This window comes from Gorilla gorilla, chromosome 8 (genome assembly GCF_029281585.2).
Source record: "Gorilla gorilla gorilla isolate KB3781 chromosome 8, NHGRI_mGorGor1-v2.1_pri, whole genome shotgun sequence".
NCBI lineage: Eukaryota > Metazoa > Chordata > Mammalia > Primates > Hominidae > Gorilla > Gorilla gorilla.
The window spans coordinates 38,496,383-38,523,064 of NC_073232.2; the positions used below are offsets into that span (position 1 = coordinate 38,496,383).

General features: G+C 43.0%; 1 protein-coding gene across 21 annotated transcripts in view; it reads left to right on the forward strand.

Annotated features, from left to right (window-relative positions):
* Positions 1 to 26,682, forward strand: part of KCNMA1 (potassium calcium-activated channel subfamily M alpha 1) — a 769,792-nt gene that overhangs the window by 389,325 nt on the left and 353,785 nt on the right. The window contains exon 4 of one of the 21 annotated variants that reach the window (XR_008669196.2): positions 1 to 25,218. The exons of the other annotated variants lie outside the window; for them this stretch is intronic. The gene's annotated coding sequence lies outside the window, so the exon portion shown is untranslated. Of the gene's footprint in view, positions 25,219 to 26,682 lie in introns of those variants that run through there. 21 annotated transcript variants of the gene reach the window in all.

The following is a 26,682-nucleotide window of genomic DNA, read 5'->3' on the forward strand; positions in this document are numbered from 1 at the left end:
GGGTGTTCTTACATGTCGTGGGGTGCAGACCCTGCCAACTTCCATGCTGAGACTCAGGAAAGAGGTTTGGGCTTGAAGCTTGTGTGTCCCAGAGAAAGAAAACCCTAATGTGGAGGTGAGTGTGTTGATGGGTTAGAAGTCCAGATGCCTCAGCCAGCACCTTCCTTCCCTTTTCGTTTTTTTTTTTTTTTATTTTTTTCACCTTTTGTCCCTCTGTATTTCTCAGAAATAAAATGCTCTTTAGATGGATTTGGATTGTGTCTTTTTTTACAGTCTACTATGAGGCAGTCTTTTGTTCTGTAGATCCTGGTGTTCTCTGTTTCCGTGTGAGAAGATGAAAAGGAATGAAATTCCCCAATGCATACCCTCTTCCCCAATGTCCTACACCATCTCAATGTCCTTTGGCTTTAATTGTGATCCTTCTAGGCCTTGGCGAAGACGGCACTGGGAGTCCTCTCTGATTCTGGTTTCTTTTATGAACTTGCAAATAGTCTATCCCAAGGATGGAACTTCAGTCCTGTCCTCACCTTTTCCTAGCAAAAATGCCCATAAGGTTAGAAACAAGGCTATTCCCATTCTGCCTGAGGACTGTCGTAGCCTCATCCCAGCTTTAGCCTTTCTTCTCTGTTGCTAAACTGTGTGATTTCGCATAGCAAGGCTTTGTTTATAAGAAGACCTTCTGGTTATTTATATAGAAACTTTTCATTTTCATGACTTCATTTTGTTCTGAGAGCATATCCGAAGATTCTGTCCGGTGGCAGGCCCAATAAGTGGATTCAGCACAAGGGAGTTTTCCATCTTCCTTGGGAAAGATGGCAAGCAAGCTCAGTTTTAGTTTGGGGGAGAATTAGTGTAGAATCTCTAAAGCCATCTCTATGGTAAGTCCATAGATTTCCAGGAATAAAACACAGTGAAACCTATTAAAAAATTATAATCGAGCTTAGTGAATGAGAAAAAAAATGAAGTTCTATCCACATATAAGATGCAAATGGAAAGAAAGTGAGAAAGTAGAATGTACATTCTTAAAATCCATGTCTTTCATTCAAAACTGTTACCAGTTTTACACATTCGTGGTTTGGCTGGCCATCTGGGTATTTTGGAAAGACAGCTTTAAACTTCTCGTGGAAGTTATACTAAATCATCACCCTGGAAAAAAAGCACCCAGAATTCTCCAGATGAATTGTAGCTAGTATTTACACCCTTCAAATAAATAAATCAGGGGACAGTCTATAGGCTTTTCCACAAGTGAATCTAAACCAACAGACATGCGTGAAATGGCTTGTCTCAGTGAATTTTAGCCAGAGCTGCCCCTCCCCTCCAGAATGCTGAGGACTATCCTGTAGCACAAGTTTGAGATTCCAGGCTCTCTGCACCCAGCCCTTTGAAAAGTGCAAGGAATGCCGATTAATGTATAAAACAGGCTCCCTAGGTCTGCTGGACCAGCTATGTCTCGAGGCAGGCCAGCTCCAGTTGTGCAAGTGGACAAGCAGGCTAGGTAGTTATTTTACTTCTGTCCATTAGCGATACAGCTCAGAGAAAGGTCATCATTGGTGGTTTATGATCTTTTTAACCTTTTAAAGCTCTTTTTACTATCCAGAGGTGATGGATAAGTCACTTCCAAAGACAGCTGCACACCTTTCATTTTTGGCCATTAGGCAAAGACAGATCCCAGCATAGGGTGTTTTCTTTGGGTCTGATCTTAATGAACCTAGGGTGGTTGTGAGGGAAGACTCATTTGTGTAGCTGCAAGTGATTACTATCTGGCTAAGACAGATTGTCCTCAGAGCTCCTGGAATTGAAAACCAAAGATAATTATGTTAAACCTTATTAAAATTATGCTTTATCATCCCAGCAGTAGACTCTCTAGAAACACCCAAGCAGAGGAAGATGCCTCTGGACCGAGTCTTTGGTCAGACATCATGTCAGTGCCTTAACAAGCACAGACAAGCATTGAGCCCTCCACACACCATCTCCCCAAAGATCTCCAATTAGCCACACGAGGTGGATTGTGTACAAAAAGCTCCCTTTCTTTTGCATTCTTTTTGAAAGGACTCCTGTCCAATTTATGTCACACGTCACTTTAGCTCCTAATTCTGATGTCTCCCGACACCAACGCCAACCCTGTCCTCCCACATATTCTGATCCTTGTGAAGAAAAGATTTTTTAGAAATTGTACAACCAAGTCAAGAGTGCCTGCAGACGCCCTGTGGGTGCTAATGTCACCATTGCTGCTTCCATCCTTGTCTATTTCCTCCCTTTGACACAAGAACAGCAATTCTTATCTAACAGATAAGGAAAAAAAACAAAGACCCACCAGTGTCAGCATGAGAGCGAGATTCATGGATTGCATAATGCAGCAGTCCCTGTAGCTTTCAGAATTTCAAGAGAAAGTTGGAAGAGACAGAGGCCCAGAGCTCTGGGTATTTGCATTTTCACCAGGGGCATTCTGGGAAAGGATGACTCACATGTGTGAAGATATTTATTCCTTTGATTCATGTTTAAACGCTGCTACTTCTTATGCTACGGTTACGCGGATTATGAATATTTAATGCGGCGTATACTGAAAATGAAGGTCAAGTCCAGCTCACTGGTGACTTCAATGCAGGCTCTTGTCTCTGAAAGGGAAGCTACCTGCTGTTTGCAGAGTAAAGCTGAAAGGTTATACGTTGTTAAATGTTTCCTTAATGACTTTATCTGCTCCAAAATGGCTGGCACACAATGGGGGCACTTGCTGATTTTGCCAGTCTTTGCTCTTGGCTTCTGGTATCAGCACTGCTGTTTTGGGGATATGGACGTTAGGAAGGAGGAGGAAATGGCAGCACAAATTTTGTAGAGCATCTCACCCAAGGGCACAATTGCCAAGGCAACAGTGGGGTTACGATTGGAAAATGGCCTCTCCCCAGTCTTTTAAAATGTTACTTTTGCATCCACTCACCCATTTATTCATTTTGTATTCATTTATTAGTTTGTAACATCTTCAAATGTGATAATGCTGAATATTTTCCAGGCAGTAAAATTGCTTATGGTTAAGGAAAACTATCTTTAAGATTGCGATAGAAATTGACCAGATTGTTTTCATAGTCTCTGAAAATAAAACTGGCACCACTGATGTATTGGGGATGTCCAGAGCTTTAGCAGAACTGGTTTAGTCGCCCGGTAGTTTCTCCCTCCCCAGTCTTCACATAGCCTGGTCTCTCATCCCTTGGCCTAGAAATTCTCTTTCAAAAGGGAAGAGAGGGCAAGTCGTTGGAGGGAACTAACATTCACTGATTATGTACTGTCTGTGAGCTACAGAGCTAGGCACTTTACCAAAAATAGCACATGCAACCTCATTGAATTTCCCTAACAACTTCTTAGGATAGGTATTACTATTCCCACTTTACAGATGAGGAGGCTGAAGTTGCAGGCATAGACCAAGCTACGTAGCTAGTAAGCAGTAGAGCCAGGATTAGATTCCAGCATGGCTCATTCTAAAGCCATCTCTCTTCCAAGTGTCGAGAAGTAAATTTCCAGATTGTGGAAGTAACTGACGGGGTTTAATGAGATGTTGCAAGAATGGGAAGTTGCATCACCTCATCCTGCCAATTCACTGGTCTTGTTTTCTCTTTTGTTCTCCCTTTCTCCATTTCTCACCCTGAGAACCAAGTGTGCAGTTGTGGGTACGTAGGAGGCTCCTATCACAGGCCTTCCATGTAAGACACTGCCCTGGGTCAGGTGCTGTCTGATGTCTGTTTGGGCCTTGATTCAGTCCTTCCTAATAATGGCTTAATGAGACCAGCTTCTCTGTTATCTCAGTGGAGTGGCAGCATTTTGCAATGGGATAGGATCAAATGAACAAAAAACAAGGAGAGCTGATTGTTCCTCATTAGCTTCCACCACCTAGGGGTGTCTTTCCAAGTAGAAAGACTCTTTGGCCTTCCTATCCTTACCTAATCTGTCCCTGTGATTTGGCATACTGAAATAGATACGAGAAATGCTGTTTCCCCATGAGATACATTCTTTTATCTCTTTTAGAGAGTTACAGAATTAGTTGATTTGTTATAGTTTTGCATTATGTTATGCAATGTTTATATGCCCAGAGAGTTGGTATTATCAAACTAATGGACTTCAGGAAAATTTGGCCCCAAAGAATGGAACCACATAGGATGGAGGTCTTTGAAATGACATAAAGTATCTGGCTTCCTTCTCCAGCCTTGTTCAAACTGACTAGGCACAGGTGTAGACCCACTGCCTCTCCTGTGCTCAGCCCCAAGACAGGCACCTGGGAGAGCTGTGAGGACAGCACAGATCCCATCCCATTCATGACAGTGCATTTTAAACTGTAAAGGACTGTGTATACCAGCTTTCACTATCCCCTTTAGTGTACCCCATCCTGCAGCGTGATCAGATGGGCAGCCTGTGACATGGAAAAGGAAGCCCACCAGCCTACTCTGTAACCAGTTCCTTTATGGAATACAGCCTTTCTAGGTAGTGTTCTGGAAAATTAGCTCCAGCTCTCTGCCTTCGTGCCCTTTTTGAGAAGTCACGGCATGCATTTAACCTTTGTTGAAGAAGTCAACACAAATCACTGTATCTGCAAAGCACCTCCCTCTTTTTTTTTTTTCCTTTTAAAATACTCCCCCCAATTTTCTCCATCCCTCACTGACATTTTTGTTGCCAGGCTTTGGTTTGGAAAATTATGGGTAGGGAAAGTTCAAGGGCAGGATGTTCAGAACGGCACTGCACATCTGTGAAGGGAACACAACAGGAGAGCCAGCAGCTGTTGAAAGAATGGAATGTCAGATGGTAGAGGAGCCGAGCCCACTCAGGGATGGTGGAAGAGAAGACGCCTTCAGGGCAAAGAGGCTGTAAATAACTCCAATGGGAAGTCCTTGTCTCCCTTCAGAATGTACCCTTTAATAGCAACACTTGGTGCTCTGATATGAGAGTAACTCTAACTCAGCCTTCCTCGCTCATCTGACCCTCCATATTGCCATTTGTTCAGGAATCGAGTGAAAGCCTGGTAGAGAAGACAGGTGGAGAGTATGCCAAGGAACAGAGTCAACTTCTATATATGTCCTTGTCTCCATATAGGTAGATTTTGGGGAGAGGATCTGTTCTTTGGTTGTCAAACAGATTGGTTTTATTTACATCAAAGTTCAGAGCATTAGCACCCTTCCTCCTTTTCCCTTCCACATTGGTGAGGAAATCTTGTCTTCCTTGCTTATTTGTCATTGCACAAGTGGTACCTAGGCATCGTAGGCAATGGCGTCTAGAAGCATTAAGGGAACTGCTTATCTTTGGCTTTCACTGGGGGAATCAGGGACTATGCTAGGAAAGGACAGAAGGACTGAGCTGAACCTTTCAGGTCTGCCACAAAAGACAACTGTAGAATATAGTATTAGAGTCAAAGAGGCATTGGATCCCAACTGGTGCCACTGTTCTCTGAGCCTCAGCATCCTTTCCTGAGGAATGAGGATGAGGGACCTCCTCAAGGTCATCCAACCAGCCAGGGGCAGAGCTGGAGCTGGAAGATAGAACTTTTCTCTCCCAGTCCTTTTCTACTTGATCTCCTGGGTTCTTTCTACTAAATACAGAAATGAACAAAGACATTATAACCTACTCATTGAATAACAAAGTACATATTATCTTTTTATGCCAATTCTGGACTTCTAGGCCCTTATCATGGGGGAACCTTTAGGGCCATGGGAAAGAACAAAGATAATCCCAGGTGGAAAAGATCAAATCCAGCCAGGTGGCTGTGTGGAATTAGTTTATTTCATCCTCACTGGTAAGAGGCCTTGAATTCCTTGATTTTATGACCCTCCTACTAATCTCTCTCTCTCCCTCCCCACTGTCTCCCTCTCTTTTTTGTACTGTTTCAGCATGGAGTTGGGGATGGGTAAGAGTTAAGAGTTCAGCTCCACTGTGGAAGGGTAACACAGGGCTGAACGCATTGAAGAGCTGAACACATTGTTTTGGCCTGTTTGGAATTTGTTATGCATAACTTTTGAGGACATTGTGCCCAATTGCTCATTTGTTTCCCCTGTGGAAACACTATCTGATAACTATGTCTATACATCCCTATCTACTTTGCCTTCCAAAATTAGGATGAATTATTTCTTCCCTTCTCGCCACTCTCCAAAACTTAAAAAGAATGCTTTGGACAACCTGGCACTCTCTCAGCCCTCTCTTATTCTTTTTAAAAGAATAATTGTTTCAGGGCAAATGAAGAAATGCATTCCCTTTCAGACCCACTAGCCCACTAGTTACTTCTGTCCTCTACAACAAGCCTGAGTTTATACCGCAAGAGGGCTGCATCTCCTCCCTGTCACATGGCACTGGGCCTTTCCCTATAGTCACAGGCTGACATGCATTCAGAGACTGCTGAGAGATCAGGATAGGAGCCAGCTGGAGTGAAACGTTATAGCTCAGAACAGTTTAATCCAAACACAAGGGCAGTGCTTGTGCCTAACACAACTGTGGCAGGGGTGTGGTGTGGTGTGTGGAGTGGTGGCAGCTTTTACAGCTTTATCATGGGGTTCATGGGCTGGAGGAGATGTGAACTCTTCCTTGTCTTTTACCCCTTGTCTTTTGACCTGACAGCCTGACACATGTAGCTTTGGGGAGACCCTGGTTGGTGATGAGTCATTTGTGGCTTAAAAATAGAACTCTCAAAGCAACAATGCCCTTGGGACTTTTTGATGCATATGTCTTTGTTCATAGAATTTGGGAGAAAAGAGAGAGAGGGAGAGAAAGACTGTGTGTGTGTGTGTGTGTGTGTGTGTGTGTGTGTGTGTAGGAAACAATTATGTCCTGCCTAAAAATTAAGTGGAGAAGCAGAGCATGGGGGAATTGGCCACCAGGCTCATCACAGTAGCAGAGATGAGGCTGAGAGCTGTCTGTGTACCTGTGGCCTTAAAGGTACCAATCAGATAATAGCTCTCCACTGAGTACAAACTGTGTATAAGGCATTTTGCTAGGTACTGGGGAATTTTGAGTACTTATGTATAATGCTAGATCTTTTCCATTAAGATATTTAAATTATACATATTTTTACAAGGGGCAGGAAGTCCAGCCATATATAAAGGAAAAATAAGATAACAAAACAAGTAAGGTATCGCTAAGCAATATATCAATGACTAATATGAGCATTGCACACAGTAAGTGCTGAAGGTTGAGGAGTTGAAAAGATAGCTGGATGCTATAACATGTTTTGGCTGTAGGGGAGATTTTGAGTTGAATAGACAGAAAACTCAGTCTGCCCTCAACTCTAGGAGTCCACAAGAGAAGACTCTCATTATGGCCTGTACTCGGGCTTTGTGATTTTCAGTATATGCTAAAGTCAAGCAAAACCTTGCCTTGAAATCAGCCACTGAGATTAGGGATTGAGAATGCTTCAGGGACGGCATAAAATAATCAGAGAAGTGGACTCTATCCAGTGGCAGTGATACCTGTTGTCCAATGATAGATGATTAAAACTTTTGGAAATTTTTATTTGGAAATTTCCAGAAGCATCTGAATGGCATCCACTCCATCTTTTTGAAACTGAGGTCAGTGTGCGACGTGCTTTGCAGGGGTCTTGTTACGAACTTGCCACATACAGAGCATCACAGGGGCATGATGGGGAGGAGAGTCTGCAGTAAAATGAGCTTGTGCTGCTCGCAAACAGTCCAAAGTGTGGACATGGATGTTGGTCTGAAGACCAGCATTTGCCTCCAGCTCCATGCTGTGATTTCCATGGACTCTAGGTATGTTGGCCTTGTTGAGCCAATACTTCCATAAGAATATTAAATATTATATTTTGCGGCTGCATTGGTATAAGAATGAATATAATCCAGGCTGGATTTATTATTGTTGTTATTATTACTATTATTTTTAGAGATACGGTCTCACTCTGTCACCCAGGCTGAAGTGTACTGACATAATCATAGCTCACTGTAACCTTGACCTCTTTGGCTCAAGTGATCCTTCAGTCTCAATCTCCTTAGTAGTTGGGATTACAGGAATGCACCACCATGGCTGGCTAATTTTTTTTTTTTCTTTGAGACAGGGTCTCACTCTGTTGCCCAGACTGGAGTGCAGTGGTGCAATCATGGCTCACAACAACCTCTGCCTCCAGGGCTCAAGTAATCTTCCTGCTTTAGCTTTCAGAGTAGCTGGGACTACAGCTGGGCACCATCATGCCCAGCTAATTAAAAAAAATTATTGTAGAGATGGGGGGTCTCACTGTGTTGCCCAGACTGGTTTTAAGCTCCTGTGCTCTAGCAATCCTCCCACCTCAGCTTCCCAAAGTGTTGGCATTGCAGGCGTGAGCCACTGTGCCCAGCCTGGATTCGTTGTTATTATTCGTCATTTATTATTATATTTATTTTCTTCTGATTTTAAAGAAGTTAAAATTTAGACTTTTTTGTGTCCCATAAGTACAGTGGCCTCAGGCACTGTGCCTGCACTGCCTGCTGGAGAAATTGACTTTATTTCTCCCTTTCCAACAGCCCCATCCTTCTGGAAATTTTCACAGATAAGAAAACATGCTCAGAGACAGATGCCTTATACTACACCCCTTCAATGTGGTCTAATTGTTTCAAATGAGAAAATTAAAATAAGCATTTTATTTTAAGCCCTGTCTGATAACTTGGCTTTGGGAAATAGGAACTTCAGCAACCCAGCATTCAAAACAATGGATACAACAAAAATTTTAAGACAACTTAATAGTCTTGCTTTTCTCCCAAGTTTTGGAAAAACATGTGCCTTTTCCATTCTTTTATCTGACAATGAGTCTTACTAGTTTAAGAGATCTGTTCGCTGAGAGTGCAACAGTACAAAATAACATTTTTTTCATCTGATGTTTGCAAATTCATCTGGACAGGGAAGGGCAGACATTGGAAATGAGTGAGGCGGATCTGGTGAGGACTGCGATGAGAGCTGAAGCCTCACCTGAAGTGGCTTCCCAGGTCCAGCTGATTGTTCCTATGCAGAAATGCAGGCTCTAGTGGCCAGATCTTCCTGTGTTTCAAAGAGGAGAGAGAATACTGCATTTTATGTTGAATCTCCAATTTTAAAATATTGGCCTCAAATCCAAAACTCTTAAAGTACTTGCAGGCCAAGCAAAACACCTCTGCAGGCCAGATTTGGACCTCCTGTTTTCAGCCTCTATTCTAAACTGTCTGTCTTTCTGGTCTTGAATTGGCTGTGCTCCCTGAGTGCCAGGAAACGTTCTTTACCCTTGCTCCTCCATCTGCCAAAAAGGACCCCTTCTCTCTCTAAGATGGGAAGCCTTTGGTCTCAGGGTGCCCCGGGTCGTTTGCCATCTAACACATTTTCAAACACTGCTTAAATTTCCATTTTTCTCGAGGCAAATACTGTATGCCACACCTATAAATCATCTACAACTTACTGTAAGCCCCAGAGCTACATATCACTAACTCTACATCATCTCTGAAAATAACGTCGTTAGAAGCTCATAAACATACACTCTGTTTGTTTAAGAACTGCAAGAGCTTTTAAAACATGGTTGCTAAGTCACAGGGCATATTTTCCAGGACATAAATGGAAGTGAACATATGCCCCTTAAATTGTCAGATTCTTTTTTTATAAGAAGAGAGGCCCAAATCTGTCTGTTCTGCCAGGATATTAACTTGACCAAAGAAGAGTTGATTATACTAAGTGTATAAGTGTTAGTAATTATTGGAAACTATCCTCTGACTTACTTAGCTAAATGGGCACGTTGTATGAAACTTGATTTAGTTTCTAGCATATGTGGGTATAAGGTACAGGTTGACATGGATAAATCCTGGCTTTAGTTTTCATGAACCCTAAAGTGCACAATTTGCTGAACTTTAATATTTACTGATGAAATTCTTACGGTGTCGTCCCTTCCAAAACAAAATCGGAGGCATACCTAGACTTTTTCCCTGAGACATGTTCCCAAGTCTAGGCTACAACTTCATCACTGACCCTTTTTCATGGAAATTTGGCAGTTAGTGATAGGTAGCGTCTGAGCTTATAGCTCAGATATTTTCAAAGTAGGAAGTAGATGGCCCTATTAATATCAACTGCCATTTCAATCGAGCTGCCTCATCAGTCTCTTTTCCCCATGGAAGACACTCACACCACCTTTTACCTGTCAGGACACTCTCAGGAAGAAATAGTAGGTAGGGCTCCAGGACCTCTGATGGTGGAATCTACTGGAAGGCAGTTGTCCTTAACAAGGATACCTATCTCATGTTGCTCATCACACCCATGCAGAGACCTGCCATCTTGTAATTTGAGAGCTGGAATTTCCATACACCCCCTACCCTCACTCCATGCCAGAAAACGCAGAAAATGAACCCATGGCCCAGTTTGAGATACAATTGATCTTGAGGCCCTAGAGAGAACTGCAGGGACAGTGTGCAGAGAAGGTGAAAATAACGTGGATGCTATTAGATGACTGTACCTAGCATGTGCTTTTCCTCTAGCAGTGGGAGGAAGTGGCACAGGAGTGCATTAAGGGGTTTGCCCTCTTCATAATAGCATGAATAGAAATAATAAGGCAAGGCCTTTAAAGAACAGCATTAATAATTGAAAGGTGCTCCAGGCAACCATGTGGTCTTCCAGTGCCTTTGAATACAGTCTGTTATCAGGTACGAGGTGAGGCTGAGGAGTAGACAAGGAGGATGCATTTGGCGGCTGCGTCTGTGTGCATGCATGTGCTTATGCTTGGAGGAAGTATGAATGAGTAAGATTTGGCAGCTACAGCAAGTAAAATTATAGAAGGCAATGTATGTATATTACCATGTAGACTGGTGGTGGTTCTTTTGTGGGTCAAACACCCATTTGGGAATTGGATGAAAGCTGCAAAAATTTTGCCTGCCAGGTACCCTAAAGTTGGTCAATGAAACCCAAACTAAGGATTTCTGTTCTCTTAAGATGGATTCATCTGCTCATTCACTCCTGTTTCTTCTGCCATGAAGATCAGGTGACTGACAGAGGGCCATCTTCAAACCCGAAGGTTAAGCAGAGGTTGACTGGGAACTTTTCCCCGCATGACATACAAAACATGTCTAAGTGAAAGTCTCTGCAGTGTTTTCCCTTCTTGATCAAGTGTCCCTTAACCTGCAATACATTCAAAATCTCAACAATGACAGGTGATGCTAAGGAAACTCTGGGAGGGAGGCCCTGGGCTTCCTACCTCTTCCTCCAATAACAGACAATACTAAAAGGGGTAGGTAAGACAAGATGCATCTATCAGGCCAAGCCTAAGAGCTCTTTGATTTGCTTCTCTTGTGTATTGTGGGTTAGCACTTGTTTGTAGAGGACAAATTCCTCTTTAGGCAATGATTCCAGGATGCAAACAATCTCCAGCCAAAATGATTCCACCCGAGACCCACTGCTGTTGCACCAGGAACTAGGGACCACTGGGGACCCAAACAGGTGCAAAAGCTGCCACTTCTGTACAAGGCCGTATTTCTCACCCTCCATTCGGAGAGGAAGAGGTGAGTGTAGAGAGTCGCCAGGGATCTCTATGGGCTCATCCAATCAGTCTTCAGACCAGTTTGACAGAAAACAGAAGAGGAGCTTCAGCACAAGGAGGCCTCATCTCATCTGAATTCCCAGCTTCCTTCAGATTTCTTCCTGACCTCACCTGCCTCCAAGCCAGCCGACTGTGACAGTTTAATTGGTGCAGGGAAGGCAAGGCAGTGGGGAGGCAGGCAGGGGTGCCTGGCATTCTGGAAGGAGACTCTCCTGAGATGAGTGAGGGGAACCGTAACAGACAGGCCTGAGAGCGCTGCCTTTGGGTAGAAAGTCACAGAGCTTTGCTTGAAAAGAATGCTGGCTGAAGAGGAAACATTGCCAACTCCCTCCTCTTTGAGCCCACTGGGCCAGAATTGTATATTCATATTTGTCATCTGTGCCCTTTCCACTCTGGGGCAAAGAGGTCTGCTGGGCAGCTCTGGCGGGGAATGAAAATGGGTGGGAATGTAGCTGGGCATGGTGGCTAACATGAGGTAAGAGGATCACTTGAGCCCAGGAGTTCAAGACCAGCCTGGGCAATGTAGTGAGGCCCTGGAAAATGTTTTAAAGATTAGCTGGTCATGGTGGTATGTGCCTATAGTCTCAGCTACTCAAGAGACTGAGGTGGGAGCATGGCTTCAGCACAGGAGTTTGAGGCAGAAGTGAGCCCTGATTGCACCACTGTGTTCCAGCCTGAGTGACAGAGTGAGACCCTGTCTTTAAAAAAACAATTTTGCAAAAAGAAAGTAGGGAGGAAGGAGCCTAGTGGTGAACACCAGGGTTTGGAATCAGACCAGACCTTCTTGGCTTACTTGGCTCTACTACTTTGTAGCTGTCCTGGGCAAGCCAGTTAACCTTTCCAAGCTATGAAGTCTTTCCTTTGTCACATGGGGTGAAAGTGGTGATGAGAGATGTCATAGTGGGTAATACCTACCTGATAGTAGTGTGTGGAAACAATTAGACACTGCATGGAAAGGCTCTTAGTACAGTGCCCAGCTTGAACATGACCAAAAAAAGTATTAGATATTATTGGTATTGTTCTTTTTGAGGTCTGTTTTGAAACTTTTAATCAGGTCTTGAGAGAGATGAGATAGAAACACAGTGAAGTTAAGAAACAAAATAAGATGTATTGTAAGGCAGTAAAGAGATCGGTTATCAGAATAATGGACGAGACCTGTGCTTCTGAAAACTGCAATCTCAACTCATTCATGGTTTGTGAAAGGAAAAACAAGCATTTAAAAAAGATGACATAGCTGGGCATGGTGGCTTGTACCTATAATCCCAGCTACTCAGGAGGCTGAGTCAAGAGTATGGCTTGAGGCCAAGAGTTTGAGGTCAGCCTGGGAAACAGAGTGGGACCTTGTCTCTAAAAGTACATACATAAATAAATAAAACACGAGATTGATCAGCCCAAGATGGAAATATAGCTGGAGAAGTTCAATTTGATTTTATGAAACTTTTGTTTCCATTACATATATAGATCTATGTACTGTATAAATGTGTATATACTGTATAAACGTATGTATACTGTATAAATGTACTGATTTGTGATGTAAACTCTGTTTCTTACTGTGGAATTTGCTAAAAAGCGTTTGAGAAACACTAGCTTTTAGTGTAGAAGCCAGCATACTCGCTGGTTGCAGTAATCCAGGGAACTTTAAGGAAGGACGGCAGGCTAGAGTTGGGTCCCAAGGCATGGGTAGAATTTGGATGCTGCAGAAGAGGGGCATGGGGTGAGCAGTCCCCAAGACCATCCTCCCTCTGACATCAACTGCAGGTTTGGCACGTTCCCCAAGTCACCTTCAGGTTCGATAATGCATAGGACTGCAGAGCTCACTGAAGGCTATTATACTCACGGTTACAATTTATTACAAGGAAAAGATACAGATTAAAATCAACCAAAGGACAAAGTACATAGGCCAGAGTCTGGGAAAGATCCAAATATGGTGCTTTCATTATCTCCTCCATGTGGAGTCATGGATCGTGTTACCTCCCAGCATCAATGTGTGACTACATGCAAGGAGTACTGTCAATCAAGAAAGTTCACCCGGGCCTCAGAGTTCAAAGTTTTTACTGGGACTGGATCATGTAAACTTGAATGACTGCCCTCATGGCCAGCCTCAGTCCCCTGCTCCCCTGGAGGTGGATGGATACCATGTAACCCAAAGCCTCCATCATAAATGACATTGTTAGACTTTCTGGCATGGTCAGCCCCTACCCAAAATAACACTGTTACTATCTGGCCAGCCCAAGACCCCTGGAAAAGACACTTTTATCAGGCATGACACTCCAAGGGCTTAGACATTGCCTCCCAGAAGCTCAGGACAAGGCCAGGCCTCTCTTTGGGCAAAGTTAATGTCTTTACAAAAATAGTCAGTGAAGGGACTTTGTTGGCTGGAGGAGAGGCCTCTCTTGAGGAAGGCTGGAAGTGGGTCCTTTGATCACTTGCATGAATAGCAGAGGAGAGGTAAATGCTACTGCATGAAGTGGGTGCTTCCAGATTCTACTAATGTCAACAAAATCCCTATTGAAAACGAAGCGATTTATTCCTTCCCTTGGCTCCTCTGCATACCCGGGCTGAATAACCTGTTAGCCAGTAAGGGGAAAATGAGGCACAGGAAAGAGGAAAGGGGTCAGCCTGGATGTATGCTTGCCATGTGGGTGAGTGACCTTGGGCATAATGGACCTTTGGTTAGATCCCATTTGCTGCCACCTCTGGGTGACCAGGACTTTTCCTGTGCCTTGTTTCTTTGCAGACCTGATGAATGGTCCTCTGCGTGCCCGTGACAACTTTAGTAAGGAGAATATCTGTCTCCCTGCTCCAATTTAACTTCCTTTCTGTAAAACTTGATGAGGTCAAAGCCAGAAAGCACTGAAACTTCAAGCTGGGGATCAAAAGCATGTCAACCAGCCATGCTGCCCCCTTGCAACCTGGCAAATGAGACAACCTCCAGCCAGGGACAGTTTATAATTGTGCAATCAAATTAACTTGGATTTCAGCCTAATGAAGTCCTTAATGCCCTGAATGAGGCCAAGCCCTAATATTTAGAGAAGCAGACTGGGCCCCAGGAAAGAAAAGAACAGGCTTCAGTTAATGCCTGCTAGTAGTATTAATTATGCTTGCAAAGTAAATCTTTTCCAAAATTCATCTTCTCGTAGGAGGCAACCTGATAGCACCCAGTTCTGCTAAGGGGTTTTCCTGCTGTGGCTCATAAAGAGAACAGTGGAAAGAACATTTTATTGGAAATCTCTACTGAACTCTGCGTTCTGGGCCACATTTCTTAACTTCACAGGATCTTAGCTTTCTCAGTTGAACAGGAAGAAAATTCCTCCTCTCTTAGAAGTGTTTTATTGTAGTTAAAAATCAATACTCTGAAGGCAGGTAGGCTTGGTTGCAAATCCCAACTCTGTCATTTGTTAGCTATGTGACCTTGAGTGAGAAATTAACCTCTCTGAGGCTTAGTTCCCTTAACTGTAAGTATGGTTAATGATATTCTTGGTCGTTAGTATGGAGAATAGTGAATGAGATACTGTGCATCAAGCACTTAATACAGCACATAGGACATGCTGGCATTTATTACATCTAATGATGATGATGGCATAAATGTAAAATAATTTTTAGTATGGATTACATGTCACTAATTTGGTATCAGTAGTCTTTATTTTCATTAAGCCAGTGATTTAGCTCTTGTTTAGAAAATTGCTGCTGATTCCGTAATTAACTCAATAAATATTTATTGAATGGCTATTATGTGCCTGACACTATTTTAAGCCCTAAGCACTTACATTCCAGTATCAGAAAGAGACAGACCATAAACAAGTTGACAAGTAAATAAGATAAATTCAGTTGATGCCACGTGCTGGGAAGAAAATAAAACTGGTAATGGAAAAAGCAGGGTTTCTTAAATGTTTTGTGCTGAGGACTTCTTTGGCAGTCTGGTGAAGACTATGACCCCTTTCTCAGAAAAATATTATTTATAAAGGCATAATATAAAAACATTGGATTATAAGAAAATAGATTCTGTTAAAATCAGTTATCAGATTATAAAAAACAATTTATGATAAAGTCTGCTTGCTTCTTGATTAGGGCATTTTTATGAAGATCCAGCAATAATTCTAATATACCACCATCATTTTAAAGTAGGATTAATATAAGTAATACTTTGAGATACCTGTAACAGTTGTAATCTTATATGTAAATATCTGAGATTTCTGTTGCTAAAAAAAGTTACAAGTGTCATTAATACTGTTCTAATTTATTGTAGAGCACCTGATTCTGTCACTGTTCGGGGTGCCACTTGTAACCTGCCATGATCCCTGGTGGACTGAACAAAGGGGGCTAACTGGGAAATAAAAGTCAAAGACAAGAGAGTATATTTGGAAGAAGGGGTTGGGGGCACCTCACCTCTAGTGGACAAGGGCCCTGAGCTGTTTCAGTCCTCCGAATTTATTAGGTAAAAGAGATAACGAGAAAGGGGCAGGTGGTTGTCGGCCAGCAGTTTGAGTCACAGCAGGCTTGCAAGACTGCATTCTTCAAACAATAGGCACTAGATTTCCCAGTAGATAACTTTAAGGAGCCCAGCAAACCTCCTGGCCCTTAGCAAACCTCCTGGAGGCATGCACAGTCCTGAGTTTGCTCACATTCTGCATTCATGATAAACAGTTTGCTGTTTGATCATATAGCCTCCAGTGGAATGCTGAGTTGGTCACGTCCCATGGGCCGTTGGCTCTCTACAATTTATTGCTATATTCATGATTAAAGGAAATGCCAAATTTGAATTAGAGGTTAATAAAAATAAAGATGTAATTTTTTTGGTCCAAATCATGGACTCCCTGAGTAATGCCGGAGGACCCCTTGGAAGTATATGGCCCCAAGTGAAGAATCCTTGGGATAGAGAATGACTTGTATTGGGCATTAGGCTATTACTTTAGAAAGAGTAATAATGCAATTTCCACTTTTAAACAGTCATTCTGGACATATAGATCAGTGGAATAGAATTGAGAGTCCAGAAATACATCCAGTTTTTATAGTCAACTAATTTTTGAGAATAATACCAAGACCATTTAATGAGGAAAGAATAGTCTTTCCAATTAATGATGCTGTCCAGTGTGGGCAACATAGTGAGACTCTGTCTCTACAAATTTCTTTTTTAAACATTAACCAGGTATGGTGGCACATGCTTGTGAACCCAGCTACTTGAGAGGCTGAGATGAGAGGATCACTTGAGCCTGGGAGGTGGAGGCTGCAGTGAGTTGTGATTGTGCCACTGCACTCCAGTCTGGGTGACAGAGTGAGACCCTGTCTCAAAAAAAAAAAAAAAAAATGGTGCTGGGATAACTAGATAGGCACATGCAAAATAATAAAATTGGACTCTTCACATCAATTAACTCAAAATAGATCAAAGATCTACATGTGAGAGCAAAAACTTTTAAACTTTTAGGAGAGAAGACAGGGTGGACCTTTGTGACATTGGATTTAGCCATGAATTCTTAAATATGATACCAAACACAAAAGCAACAAAAGAAAAAGTAGATAAATTGGACCTCATCAAAATTAAAAACATTTGTGTTTCAATGGAAGGACATTACAAAGGAAGTGAAATGACAGCCCAATTTAAAAATGGTCAGTTTATGAATACATCTCTCTCTAAAGAAGATATGCAAATAGTCAAGAAGCACATGAAAAGATGTTCAACACCTTAGTCATCAGAGAAATGCAAATCAAAACCACAGTGAGATACCACTTTACACCCATTTGGATGGCTATACTTGAAAAGAAAGATCATAACAAGTGTTGACAAGGATATGGATAAATTGCAACCCTTGTGGCTGCTGGTGGGGATGATGTAGAATGGTGCTGTAGCTTTGGAAAACAGCCTGGCAATTCCTGAAAAACTGAAAGACAGAGCTACCATGACATATCTATTCCACTCCTAGGTATTTACCCAACAGAAATGAAAATACATATCCACACAAAACTTGCGCTTGAACATTCGTAACAGCAAAACAATCTAAATGCCCATCAACAGATGACTGGATTAACAAAATGTGATGTACCTATGCAGTGGAATACCATTTGGCTATAAAAAGGAATGGAGAACTGAAACATGCCACAACATATGTGTACCTTGAAAGCATTATGCTAAGTGGAAGAAACTAGTCACAAAAGATCACACAGTATATGACTTCACTTGTGTAAAATGTCAAGAATAGGCAAATGTATAGAGTCAGGGAATAGATTACTGACTGCTTGCTTGTGGGGAGATTGGGGGTTGATAGCTGAAGGCTATAGGGCTTCTTTTTGAGGTGATGAAAGTGTTCTAAAATTGATTGTCCCATTGAATTTTAAACCTCAAATGGGTGAATTATATGGTGTAGAAACTAGAACTCAATAAAGCCATTAGCAAATAATGACTGTGATGTGGAGAATAGAGTTCAGGGAAAGACAAAAGCAAGGAAAATATTTGGGAGGCAGTTTTCTTAGGTCTCAACTGAGAGGATGCTGCCTTGGGAGAGGTCGGAGGCAGTTGGGGTGTGAGCACATGCTGGAGGCGTCACAGACAGAACAGCTGTTTAGTTGAAAATGGAGAGGAATCAAGAGTGACTCTTAGGTTGTTGACCTTAAAAACAGGTATTTTCCTCCTAGAAAAGCTGCGCTTCAGTTACAATCTGCAGAAATGCTGGGAGGATTAGTGGCAAACCTAAAAAAAAAAAAAACACTACAAGCTTATCGGAGAGTTGGTTTGCAAAGTGTCACTATCAATTTCATTGTACCTTTTAGCAGGGAAAAATATTCATCATACATGCACACAAATTTACACACAACTTCACATCTTGAAAAGCAACAATATAGAACTCACACGCTTTAGAAAGCCAAGCCAGGGGAGAAAGAATGAACCCCCTGCCTTGTGACTTCTCATGCTGATACTCAATTTGTTCAGTGGAAACGGATCAGTGAGTAGAGCAAGTAGGAAAGAATCTCTTCAAGAACTTATGTATCTTCGACATGTCCATCACGCATAATTTTCTCCTAGTCACATGTACAAATGATAAAGGAGAGGAAAATGTCATTTCAGGGCCTTGAGTATCGTAGGATTTTGATAATGTTAGCAAAGTAATGGGTAAAATAACTGATTTCTCAATTAAAGCCCAAGCTAAGTAACTTGTCAGCCCAGGTGTGTTAAAATCTGAGTTACTCTAGGTCCTTCTCTAGAGACAGTGTGGCTTCGGTAATGAGCAAGCTCTGGAAATTAAAGAAGTAATCAGATGTTGATTGAGGTTATCTGCTTCACTTCAAGCAGAAGCAAATCAAGTGGACTTCCCTTGAAGACAGAAATTTCTCTATTGATAGAGCTAAGGGTGTTTCATGATGCTGAATTCTTTGTGGCTCCTTTTCACATAAAAGTAGGAAGCCATTTTCCCGGAGTGGAATGGAGGATGACTTCCCAGGAATATGAGCTTTGAGCCAAAGAAGCAGGAACTGGGAGGCTCTCAGTTACACTTGAGAAAGAATTGTTTCTCTCAATATTGTTCTTCTTTTCCTCCAGAGCCCCAGTGTGAGCCTGGGTGCAAGCTCTGATAAATTAATTGACAGAGGGTTGATTTCTAACCCCAACTTCACCAGCAAACTTTAGCTGTATAATTCCACACTGGACAGACTGACAGGGCTCATTTTCCTCATCCGCAAAGAATGCAGTGCAATAGAGAACTTGTGAAATATCTTCTAACTTTACCACTCTTTGGTTTTCTTAATCCTGGCAAAATTCACAGAGCATAAAAGTAACTATTAGCCATTTTAATGTGTACGATTCAGTGGTGATTCGTACCTTCACAATGTTATGCAACCATCACTTCTATTTAGTCAAGACATTTCTGTAAACCCAAAAGGAAACCCCATACTCATCAGAGTCACTCCCCATTCCTCTGTCCTCCTAGGCTCTGACAACCACTGATCTGCTTTCTGTCTCTATGGATTTACCTCTTCTAGATGTTTCATCTAAATGGAATCATATATTTGTGACCTTTGTGTCTGGTTTCCTTCATTGACGTAATGCTTTCAAGGTTCATCCATGTTGTAGCACGTATCAGTACTTAATTCCCTTTGATGGCTGAATAATATTCCACTGTATGGCTGCCACACATTTTGTTTATCCATTCATTTGTCAATGAACATGTAGATTGTTTCTACCTTTTGGCTATTGTGAATAATGCTCCAATAAACAGTTGTGCACAAGTATCTGTTTGAATTCCTGTTTTCAATTCTTACATGCATAGGAGTGGAATTGCAGGGTCATTTAGGAATTCAATGTTTAGCTTTTTGATGAATCACTAAACTATTTTCCACAATGGCTGTACCATTTTACATTTCCACCAACAACATGCGGGGGTTGCAATTTGTCCACATCCTCACCAACTTATTTGGTTTTTGTTTGTTTGCTTTGTGTGTATGTACATATATATATAGCCACTACTCCCTTGGTTCGTCTCAGGGAGTATGCTCCACCTACAGTGGCAGCTTCAGGGATGGCCAGCAGCACAATGTGGGAAGAGCACAGGCTTTGGACTCAGACTGAGGTGGGGTTCAAATCCAGATCTCCCTCTTCCCAGGAAGGTAGCCTTGGGCAAGTGATAATCTCTGCAAATCTTGGTTTCTCCATCCATACAACAGCAATAATATACTGGGGTGAAGAGATGAGTGAAGCTCCTGGCACATGCCTGGCAGACAGTAGGCTGAACAAATGCTCTTCCTCCTTAATTACGGATAGAAACAGAGAGAAAGAGATGGATTTTAAACAATCTGCTTTTAAATTATTGTTACTACTATTTTTGCTATTAGACCTCATTATAGAAAGTTTTTTTTTTTTTTTTGCCATGGGCTTTTCTGCAAAATCATGCCTGATTAAATTAATACTAAAATTGTAATATGTTTATTCTCTAGACCAATTCATGGGGTTAAGGGAGATGGATCTGCATGGTAAATTGGGAAGATTTACTGAGCGAACCATTGAACTAGAGATTCCCAGGTGGATGACCCACCTTTGTTTGCTTTTCCATTATGTCCATATTTCAGGGTGGACTTGAAGTAGTCATTGTTCCTCAAGTTCCTTCAAGAACATGGCCTTCTTATTCATCCTAGAAAACAAAAACCTCTTGGCCACAAACTGCTTTGTTAGCTTTGTACACTGTGTTACTTGTGTTGGAAGCACACATTCCCTATGTAAAACTTCAGCCACATCTTTCAAATAACACTCACTAACAAGTCCCAGTGATGTCGTATTCATGCTGAATTATTCTTTTCTTGGTCCCAAGCAAAGTAGGTTTTCACGTAGTGAGTGCTGAGGATACCTCCCCTTAGGGTTGGCGCCCATGGTAGTGAGGGCTTTGGACCAATGCCACATGACTACAGGTGGCTCAAGCTGGAATTTCTGATCACTGAATGTGGTGAATAATGAGGGAGGGAAAGAGCAAAGCAGTAGCCGGGAGAGTGTTTACACTCAGTGCCCCAGTTAGCTCAGAGCATGGTAGGCCAAGAAGACACTTGGGCAGGCTCATAATTTTATGTGCCTTCAAATTGATATTTGTTACGTAAGTATTCAATATTTATTTAGCAGAGAAACTAAGCTTTGTGTTGGGGAAGGGGAGGAGGAAGAAAACTGTTGTAGAGGTGCCTCAGGGACCCTGGCAAGCCTCTTTAGCAGTTCGGAGACTCTTTGTTTATCTCTGATCTTGTCCTTATGGGAGCTTTACCTCCTCACACATGGCTTTTTATAGTGCTCTTCTCGATCATGTATAGTGAGTGCTCACCCTGAAAATCTCATTTTTCCATCTTGTTACTTTTCCAGTGATCTCCTGGGGACTTTATAGATTGGCTACCAGGAAACCGAGTGGTTGGCTTACCCCCTAATTCATCTCTGGCTGAGAGTTTTCTAAAAGATATTTTAAATTAGGCCGGGCGTGGTGGCTCACGCCTGTAATCCCAGCACTTTGGGAGGCCGAGGCAAGTGGATCACCTGAGGTCAGGAGTTCGAAACCAGCCTGGCCGACATGGTGAAACCCCGTCTCTATGAAAAATATAAAAATTAGCCAGGTGTGGTGGCACGTGCCTGTAGTCCCAGCTACTCAGGAGGCTGAAGCAGGAGAATCACTTGAACCCTGGAGGTGGAGGTTCCAGTGAGCCGAGATTGTGCCACTGCACTCCAGTCTGGGCGACAAGAACAAAACTCCGTCTCAAAAAAAAAAAAAAAAATTTAAATTAAGTGCTTGCTTTTTGGCAGGCGCTGTGGCCTTTGTAAGTATCACCTCATTTAATCCTCATAACATCTTACAGGGTAGGTAGCAGTATTACCCCCTTCTTACAGACGAGAAGACCAAGGCACAGAGAGGCTAAAGTATCTTGCTTAAAGTGACAGCTGGGAAGTGGCAGAAGTACGCCCAAATGGCTAATAAAAATTAGCCATTTTATGTGAACAATTCAGTTCAAATGGAGCATTTTATCCCAGAACTTTACCGTTAATGCCTGCATTTGGCTTGGGCAAAATAGCATAACGCTTCTTTCCAAAATAGTCAGGATTTCAGACCCCTGATAATGACAGAGAAATGAAAGCAGTTTGAGGACAGTTTTATCTTAAAGCATCATATGTACTAAACCTGGTGATTTATTTCTGAGTTAAGATTGGAATAATAATGAAGTACTAATATCCATAATATAAATATTTCTGGGAACTGGTGGGAGCTACCCATCTACAAAGGTGGTTCTGTTTTATATGGTTTCCAGGAAGTATAGCATTGATGTCATAATTTGCATCTGGCAGTACCTTCTGAGTCACTGGTTAATGCCAAAACATGAGAATGATAGAGCCCTGAAATTCATTAGCTTCTTCTGGGGCTTGGTGAACCTCAAAACCAGAACCTGGGTTTAATCAGACATTCAGTAAGGAAAGTGATCAATTGCTTTTCCTATCTGTAACTAATTGTATTTTTAAAAAAGCAGGGAACTTAATGTGGAAAAATTTTCCCTCTTCTGCTTTTCTCCATGAGCCTCAAATTGCTAGATATTCTGTTTCCAGGGTGTTGATGTCAGTGGAAATGGCATGCACAGAATCATTATCTACTATGCCACAAACTCCATGCTATGGTCTGGCAAAGAAAAGACTGCCCCAGGCAAAGGGGAAGTCAGCTTATATAAAAAAGCAATAAGCTTTTCCTTAATTGCTCCCTAAGAAGGAGGATTCTGGCATTTAAGATGAGCTAAAAGTACAAAAAGAACATGTTTTGTAATGAAGGAGGCACACCTCCCTCAAAGACCCCTATAACTACTCTTCTGGTTTTTGGCTATTAGTAAAATAGAGACTGAAAAATCTCCCATTGTGCACTCAGGAGTATGTGGCTGTCCCGGTAGCCCCCTCCTCTTTTACCTGAAGCCCCTCAGAGCAGTTATGATTGATTCCACTTCTCTTCTGAAAGCATCAAGTCCTGGGCTGGGCAAAGGAAAGATGAATGACTCCCATGGCTCTGTTGTAGATTACTTAGTGCCAGTTGTCAGTTCTTTTCTCCCTGGGAAGGGTTTGAAATGAGATTGTTTTCGACAGGCTATCCATGATAAATGATTTTCCGAGTAAGAAATTGCTTTCATTGCTGAACTTCACCAAATCACTCTGACAAATGTTTGTGGCTGCAGGGGGACTTCTCGTGGCTGTCTCATGCTTGAGGGGTGGGAGGCTGGGATCTCAAACCAGGATGGCTCAAATAGGACGTCTCCCAGTGAAGACAGAAAGAGACAGGAATGTCGTCTCGTTAATGTGCATTTGGTCAGCTCCTTTCAACTGCTGCTAAAAATCAACAAGTGAGGCCCAAAATATTCCAGATCCAAGAAAAATAGGTAGGCTAAAGGGATGTATACATCTCTTAGTTCTGATTATTACATTGTTTTCATGTTGGTTATAAATAGAACAGCAATATGTACCTACAGCAAGGGCAAGAACCCTCCCAGCAATGTTCCAATGTTTGCAACCTGTTATTAGTCCATGACCCTTCCTGAAAAATCATAAAAGCAGCATGCCCTCTTTTAATATTATTTGGCATTTCAAAAGAGATTAAATACCATGTCTAAAATCACAAAGGACTGTTAGAATTTGCCTTTTCCAGCTGCATAAAGTCCCCCTTCCTCCCCTAGATTCTGGGAGAATAGGGCCTTCTGCAATCACAGACACATGTCACTTGGCAGCAGGGGCCCCCAGGGCATTGACGGGAAGATGCCTCCTAAGCTTGGATCTGCGGCCTTTGTGGATAGCATCATTGGATTGTTTACTCAGAGCCCAGGGTCCAGGTGAGACGACTGGCCTGCAAGAGGGGCCCACAGCACTGTCTGAACTATAGACAGACCTCGGCCGTTCTGGCTTCAAGGAAGGTTGCCACGCTCCTCCATTCGGCATGTGGCCTCCATGGCCCCTTGGTGCCTGCTAGCTCCCAGTTCCTGTTTCCTCCTGGGGCCACAGGAGGAAGGCCACAAAGGCCTCTTCAGTGGTGGTGGCACAGTGCCCAGCAGTCCCGTGGGCACCTACGACAGCCGCAGGAGGTTCCCATGCTTCCTGCCGTGTGGTTCAGAGAGAGGTGAGGTATTTACACTGCACTCCACAGGCCTGTGTGGGGAGGAGACTGTCAGGTGGGAGAATTCTAGAGAATTACTGGGGACACTGGACATGGTTTTTGCTGTGACTTCAGAAGCAGGGTCTGTTTAGAGCTTCTGTTTTTTCCTGGCCAGGGGGAGTCCCCTGGGGCAGGTGGAGAAAGATGAGTCATGTTTCACCTCTCCACCTGTTCTTGCTGAAATGATACCCCATCTTTCTAGTAGTTCCTGCCTTTGTTTAGACACACAGATGGCCAGACTGAAGCCCAAGAGGAAATGGATGTGCTCAAGACAACCCAGTTGGTCAGCTTCAATGCCCGTCTTTTTTGCTGTAATGCCCATTCTCCCCTGGCCATTCTCACATTGCTCAGTTTCTCTCTGGCCAGTGTGCCTGCCCGTTGACATTCTGCCCTCTTTCAGAACATTGCAGGGGAGGAGTCTGTAAGGTAACCATCACCAAGTCAAGCTGTGTATAGTCCAGCATTGCCAACTGGATTCGCTTTATTCATTCACTCATAAAACATTTTGAGCCTTTTGTGCACCATGCTCTGTGCTGGGTGCTGGGACCATAGAAGTAAACAGAAAAAGTTTCCCACCTTCAAGGGGCTCCTGGTCTCACATGGTATCTGACAAGTGGGAGCAGCGGTGCCAACAACAGCATGGGAAGTGTGTTGAGTGCTTACTATTCTAGTCCAGGTTCTAAGCATTTTCTTTATATTAACTCTTCTGAGCCTTACCCAAGTCTGTGAGATGGGTGCTGTCATCATCGATATTTGATGGATGAGGATATTAGGGTGCAGATTAACTAATTAGCTCCCACAGAGTCGCATAGGGAATGGGTGACACCTCCAAGATCTGAATCCCAGGAACTCTGGCTTTGGGGATAGATGCTCTGAGTTGGCACTGCAATGGGAGTGAGTCAAGGGCAGGGATGGTCGGCACTTCAGGAGGGTAAGGAAGAGCTGCCGGAAGGAGCTGGTGCCTGAGTGGGGTCCTGAGTGTTTTGGTGAGAAGCAGCCTGGCTTTCCTGAGCTCTGGGCTGGGTCTTTGGGAGCTGGGATTGTCCTGCAGCCCCTTTCTTGTAGTGTAAAGACTGTCATAGAAAAGGCAAGTTCATCAGGGTCTGCCTTTGCATCCAGGGGCTTGAGAGCTATACTGAAAAGAGGAGAAGATGTGAAATCCACGTGCTCAGCTCCATCCTCAAAACTCCACTTCTAAAGTCACTCATTTGGGACTGAAAGTTTTTTAGAAACTGTTCAGAAGGAATGTGGCTCCTCTCCCAGTCTGGGGCTATGGGCCATGGGCCTAGGTCACACCTTGCTGATCAGGACAGAAACTGGAATAAATGACTCTCTATTTTGGGAGCAGACACATGTAAGGCTAATTAGGTCTGCTGAACCCCAGGTGTATCAGGGTCTGTGGAACTATACTATCCCAGATAGGGAGCAAATATGGCGAAGTGAGAAGGCAGAAGCAGCAGTTGAGAATGGCTGACTCATGGGCAGCACCTCTTCCCTGGCCTGACTTCAGCAGGGGGCAGATGGCAGAGGCGTGGCAGAGCAAGCAATCTGAGCCCTCCTGTAGCTGCTGGGTCCATGTTGGAAGAGGCTCCTCTGTTCTGGAACTTCTCTCATGGCAGTTGGATATTTTAAGTCGTGAAGGCTTCCATATACTTACCAGATCTCTGACTCATTGGGCTGTTTGATTCCTTGCGTGAACTAGTACCACCAAGACTTCACTTTTGTCTTCACTTCATCCATGACCTCTACCAGATCCAAGCACACCCTCCTTGAAACTGTGCTATCTGCAACCGTGCGGCGTAAAGAAGTCATCTGTGGTTAGAGGACAGTGCCCCACAATTGAGGAAGGAAAGGAGGCATGCCAATCAGAGAGGGCAAAACACTCACATTTGAGAAAATGAACTTGTGTTCTAGTAAGCTCCATCGCTCTGACCCTCCCGGCTTCTGAGTTTTCTGTCACCATGTCTGTCTGTATGTCCAAACAAGACTGTATCCCATCTTGGATGTCATGGGATTCTCATTTTTTATTCGTTCTAGACACACTCTGATTATTCTGCACTTTCTTTTCAACTTGTTTGGGGGACAAACAGCTTTTATAGCTGGGGAGTGAGGTTGATAATAAAGACTTTAAAGACAAAAAATACAGATGTGCAGGTTAACTGAGCAGGACCAAGATGAGCAGGTGGCTGGGTTAATGTCATCTGAAAAGCCAATACACTGTGTGTCACAACATGGTCTGAGCAAAAACTACAACCACTATGAATGGCTTCCAAATTAAAATTCTTTTTTTTTTTTCTGAGATGGAAACTTGCTCTGTCACCCAGAGCTGGAGTGCAATGGCATGATCTCAGCGCACTGCAACCCCTGCCTCCCCGGTTCAAGCAATTCTCCTGCCTCAGCCTCCCGAGTAGCTGGGACTACAGGTGCCTGCCACCACACCCGGTTAAGTTTTTGTATTTTTAGTAGAGACGGGGTTTCACCATGTTGGCCAGGCTGGTCTCGAACTCCTGACCTCGTGATCTGCCTGCCTCAGCCTCCCAAAGTGCTGAGATTACATGTGTG